Raw genomic sequence first — 6130 nt, forward strand, 5'->3', positions numbered from 1 at the left:
CATTATCAAGGGTCCATAGGTAACTATTGCCAAAGGAAGGGGCATTGGTTACGAAGCTGCCAAATTTACCTAAGGATGTTAAAGTCAATAAGTTTGGCTCTACTTCAGGTAAAGTCCATTGTCTAACTCTATTAAGTACATGCTGATTCTGATCGCATGGTTCGGTGATCAGAATTTTGGGTTATTACTTAAGAGTTATGATATTTATATTGCTTAGGAATAGATAACAACAAGGTTTTCATATGGATTGTAAGGATAAGTTTTTCCACAAAGTTTTAAAATAAAAGAAAAATGTTTTGATTTTATTTATTTTAAGTATCCTTACAATGGCATTTGTGAAAAGTTGTTGCTTATAAGATTCCATTGATAGCAATATTGGAAAAATGGATTTGATTCTTTCGGTTGTGGTAGTGTCTAATATTACCAAATAAGGAAAGATTCTCATCACCCAAGGTTCAATTGGACCGAAACTTGGAATCATGCAAGTTGTATAGTATGATGAATGAGAACTCTCAGCTTGGAAAATTAAGACGAATTCCTTATGTGAATAAGGAAAGGACTAAGGGATCGAGTACACATTCTTGTGCACTGGTCAAGTCCACCACAAAAGATCAAGAAGACTATTCGTCATGATTTACTTAAGTTCAGTAAATATGGTTATACTTATAAGTTTAAGTATAAGTCTGTAGCATTGGAGAAGTTTCAATGTGAGACAGAACGAATAAGAAGAATCAAAGTATGGCAGAAAGATAAAAGTTTCTCAAATCTGAAAAGATGGGAGAGTACTTTAGTATCATGTTTATGATCATCTTAATGATTAAGATACCATATCACAATTGGTCCTCTAAAGTCATCTTAGTGCATTCTTATGACTAAGAAGAGGAGTCATGAATTGTTGAAATGGTTAAATCAAAAAGATGAGTCATACTTCGTTCCAAAACAATTCTTAGAGTCATACTCCAAGATTGTAACTTGAGTGACATATCTTAAAGAGGGTTTGTTAACACTAGTCAAATGTAAGAGTAAAAGGTTATCTACTCTTGTACATTTGAAATTGGTAAGTTGTGATGTTTTGGATAAAACAGAGACCAACATAGGCCAATTGTGTAAAGTGTTAGTCTTGATAAAGAATCCGCACTATCTCTTGAATATTTGACAAGGGAGTCTTATATGTCAAGAGGACAGTGGGAGTCTTAAAGCTCTTGAAAGTTTCAAGACTTAATCAAGAATAAAACCTAAAGTCCTTCACTAGCACACGACTTGAGGTTTATAACCTATCATGTTGAAATTTTTGTGCCTATTCAAGTTGGCTTTGCATAGGAGTTCTGAGAGTTCTCAATTGGTTGCACAACTACTTGGAAGCAATGGCAGGCACCTGAGCTGCCAAATGGCAAGAATTTAAGATTGCACAAGTTTAATCAATATGAGTTTGGATTTGTCACTAACCTTGTCTTGTGATTATGGTTTTGACAAATTCACATGGATAAGAACACATACACTATTAAATCTAAGTGTCATAAGGTTTCTCTCCGATTCATGAAAATGATGGTGAGGAAACACTTTCACTAAGTAGATTTTAGCTAGATAGCAATTGTGATATTTGCATTCTCAAAGTCGTTAGTGGAGCGTGTGTGGTTTACCGGCACACTAACATGGACTTGTGAGAAGTGGCAAAGGTCTAAACAATTGAGACTGTGATTATGGCATCCCTTTTCATAGTTCTAAAATTGTTTAGACACACATGTGAGCTATCTAAGAGAGGTGTATGATTTTGATAAAGTTTTATCAAAACAATCTAGTATCAGAAATCTGAACTTTGGTAAGAAAGTCAGCTGATTTCTGAGTACATGTCAAAGCTAGTGGGAGCATAAGTGTTATGCTAATAATCATCATGTTAGTGGGAGCATGATAATTATGACAAAGGTTGCAAGTTAGCAATATTAATTATAGAAAACAAAAGTTTCAATTCGTGAGGTTGCAGGGGTTGAAAACGTTGTTTTGCTATAATTAAGGGAGAGGAAATTATACTTCATTTCAATTCTAAAAGCTGAGATTGAGATTTTAATCGTATTTAATGAAGGATATATATATGAATTTCATGTTGGAATGGCTCAACATAAGGAAATTCTATATATGGGTCCATTATTTGCGTTCTAAAATTCGATTATGATTACGGCATCCCTTTTCATAATCTGAATTTTGAGAACATGGCAAATTGAAATGGAAATATTATAGTAAAAGACTGGTTTAGTCTTTATGTGAGACATCATGAATCGTGTCCCATATGCTTCGGATATAGGATCGATTACATGTGCTATATTCATCCTTTCTAAAATTTTCCAAATGCCTGGGGCATTATGAAGGGAAAAGGTCTAGAATTGGATATGACTAAAATGATTAAGCAATTGTCGAGGACACTCTAAGGTTTACCAAAGATTGGTTGCTCAAGGACAGTTGGAAGTATAATGTTAATTTTGGAAGGACCATATTGACATAATCTGTAAGGAGGCAACTCTTGTTCAGAAGTGATAGTCAAAATGGAATATGGAAATGTTTCAAAGTTAGAAATTATTCAATATGTGTAAGATTAGGAAACTTAATGAAAGAAGGATGTTTCCAAGGAGCTGATCTCCTTTGGAATGCTCTGTAATGATTGTTGTCAAGTCTTTCTGACTTCGTGCATAATCATTAAGAGGATCAATGCATATAAGTTTAGAATCTAACAGATTTCAGTAAATGGCATGAATTTGGAATTCTTGCATTTGCAGTAAGGATTTGGGACTGTGAAAAGATGATCATTGGAGTGATGTTCAATTGATCTATTTTACAAAGTAAAGATCATAGACAAACATAGTATGCATACTTGGTGTATGGCATGACTAGTGTTTAGAAAACATAGTGTACATGCTTGGAGCATGGGACAACTATTGTTTTAAATTCAAGTATAAAGTTGATAAAACCGAAACAATGAATAATGAGTAATCAGTATGGTGATAAATAAAAGTGTTTATTTATATTCATAGGGTTTGATACCATATTTGATTCATTTATTCTTGTGTTTCACTTTGCATGTTTTGACTTCCAGAATAACTAAGTCGCTCTTCCTGAATGATTAAGTTATTCAAACCATCCACAGTCGGTCATATGTTGGAAGTAGATATGAATCAAGACTGTCATGGGTTGGTTTGTAAAGGTCCAAGTTGGTGGACAAAGTGGTGCTACAACACTCATGAGTGCTCATAAGTTCTGAGTATTGGATTCAACCCACGCTCATTTGAATCACTTCATGGATTTTATCACGAGTGATCATGAGACGATAATATCTTATATTCTTCAAACCTAGAGATATGAGTTGTTACTATGAGTTGGTTATACATTGATTGCACGAAAACGCATTGGTAACTCGATGTTATAAAACGTTCCTTTGTGTATGATTCAACAAGTAGTAGAACAAGCCATATGAGTCGAAGTTTATCCATTCCTTTTACCTTCGGGATAAAAGCAATATCTGTGGGCCCCTCGATGATTTAAAGATGATACATGTGAGTGCTTGGCCAAGCCAGGACTGATTTTATTTGTTCAATCAGTCAGTCATCATGAATCGGAAATCGGGAAACAACAAATGGACAGAGAGAATGATTGATAATCCATGTCTCAGTCCATATGATATCTAGAATGGAGGAATATATGATCCCTTATCTAATGGACAAGTCATTGACAAAGGTCAGAGTTCATCGACAAGGTCAGAGTTCGACAGAAGCTTTTGAGAGCTACGATTGCTGACCGGTTCCTGAAGTCATACGCAATAATAGTTTTAGACTTATCCAAGTGGGAGACTGTTGGATTAATGTCTAAGTCCATAACTATAATTGGTAAGACATGACCCGACCCGGCATGGTCGATTTGGGTTGCATGGCATCATGCATTTGGATAGACTATAATGAGAGAAATAACACTTAAGGTTGGTTAATATATTATAAGTTATAATATATTAATAAGGTTATTTAATTAGTATTGATCAAGAATTAATTTGGAATTAATTAAGTGATCAAAAGGAGACTAATTAAATATATGGGTTGATTGTGTAAATCATTCATTCTTATATATGTGGGCTTGTGATCCAAGATTCCTTATGTTGGACTAAGTCCATGGGGTGACCCATGGATACTCCATGGAGGTTAAAATCCATGGAGCATAAGGAATGGGTAAAGTTATGAGTTACATGGTGTAACCCTAATAGCCACCATATAAAAGAATCCCATGGCTCAAGAAATCGTGCACTAATGTGTGTGTGTGAGGGCTAGACGATTTCAAGGAGTGTTCAAGTTTCTCTCAAGTTATTCCAAGTGTATTTGGTGTTGTGTGAACCATTTGAGGTGTCACACTTGGGGCACTAGGCACTCAAGCTTCATGAAGACATTCTACATCAAAGAGGTATGTATTTTATCTTGTTATATTTATTATTTTGTATGCTAGATTAGGATAATACCTTGGATGTTCATAATTGTATGTATAATAGAGAAAACATAGATCCAAGGTATTTAGGGTTGCATGTACACTTAGGAGTGTTAGAATGCTCATAACCCAACACATACCACATAATCACATACGGCCAGGCATATATGGGTGCCCGGCCTACCCTGTCAGGCATACCTAGGTGTCCGACCTACCCTACAGTGTATTTCAACTGGTTACGGGGTCTAATTCGCCCCCTACCACTACCACATAATAACATAGCATAAACATACTGTCAGGCATATCTGGTTGCCCGACCTATCCTCCGGTGTATTTCAACCGGTTACGGGGTCTATTTCACCCCTACCACTACCACATAATAACATAGCATAAACATACTGTCAGACATATCTGGGTGCCTGACCTACCCTTCGGTGTATTTCAACCGGTTATGGGGTCTATTTCACCCATACCACTACCACATAATAACATATCATACAAGCACATAAATCTCAACAGATAGTGGCATACTAGATAATTATCACAAAGACAATCATCTCTACTATAAACAAGTGATAGTGGGCCGCCATTGGTGCCTTTGACCCAGTTATACAAGGAAGGTAACTCACCTCACACTTCTGAAGTTCACTACAATAAATCCTTAGCTGCTGTCGTAGCAACTCCTCGAGTTATCAATACCAAAATATCACCCAATTAGCAATTGGGTCCCAAACTATGATACATAATCCATACTTGGGGTAAAATGACCATTTTACCCCTAGTCCAACAAGATACATAACTAAGGCCCAAAACTATCAAATCCATAAAAACCCATCAATGGCCCAATTTTCCAAATTGGGCCCAAACCCTTACATGGGCCTTTCCCTAAAGCCCATTTACTTTTCTAAACCAATGATTTTCCGATGACCCAAAGGTCCAAGCCCATTGGGCCCACTCAAGGCCTAATTACATTGGGCCCACTAAGGCACAATTCAACATCCAAGGCCCATTAGGGAAATCCCAACAAGGCAAGCCCAACCAGAAGTCCATTACTCTAAAATCCTTAGTCCATTATGAGCCCAAACCAAAGGATAAGTCCAATACCAAGCTAGCCAACAATCAAAGAGCCCAAAACTTGCAAAGGTGATGCTCACATCGTGAGCACCTTATGCTCACGGCGTGAGGTCGTGACTTTGGCCCATAAACTTCCTCAAACACGCTCTCACATCGTGAGGCTGCATTCCTCACATCGTGAGTCCAGATCTAACCAAAAATGAGCATTAAGCTCCTAATCTATTAAGCCTTAACATGGGACAGTCTAGAGGGTCTTCCTTGACCCCAAGGGACATAAAAATTGAAGCTTTTAAGACATGTATGTCCAATACATGAATCAAACACCAACTTGGGTCAAAATAGAGGAAAAAGGATCAAGACTTGTAACATCCATAAAATAAGGTCCCAAAAATTTCGTTTTAAACCATTAAATAAAACCATAGCTATCAAACCATTCCATCAAAACATGAGTCAAAGTATTTCAAAACATTTTTATCAGAGTTTCCAAATCAAAAATCGGAGTAAACATCCCAGGCTAAACATCATGGTGTGTGCAATGCACTCATCCCGAGCTCTTCTCTTTTCAATTGGAAGTACCAGAAACCAAAACTGAAAACTGTAA

The sequence above is a fragment of the Lactuca virosa genome, chromosome 4 (genome assembly GCF_052849685.1).
Source record: "Lactuca virosa cultivar CGN04683 chromosome 4, Lactuca_virosa_CGN04683_v6, whole genome shotgun sequence".
Lineage (NCBI taxonomy): Eukaryota > Viridiplantae > Streptophyta > Magnoliopsida > Asterales > Asteraceae > Lactuca > Lactuca virosa.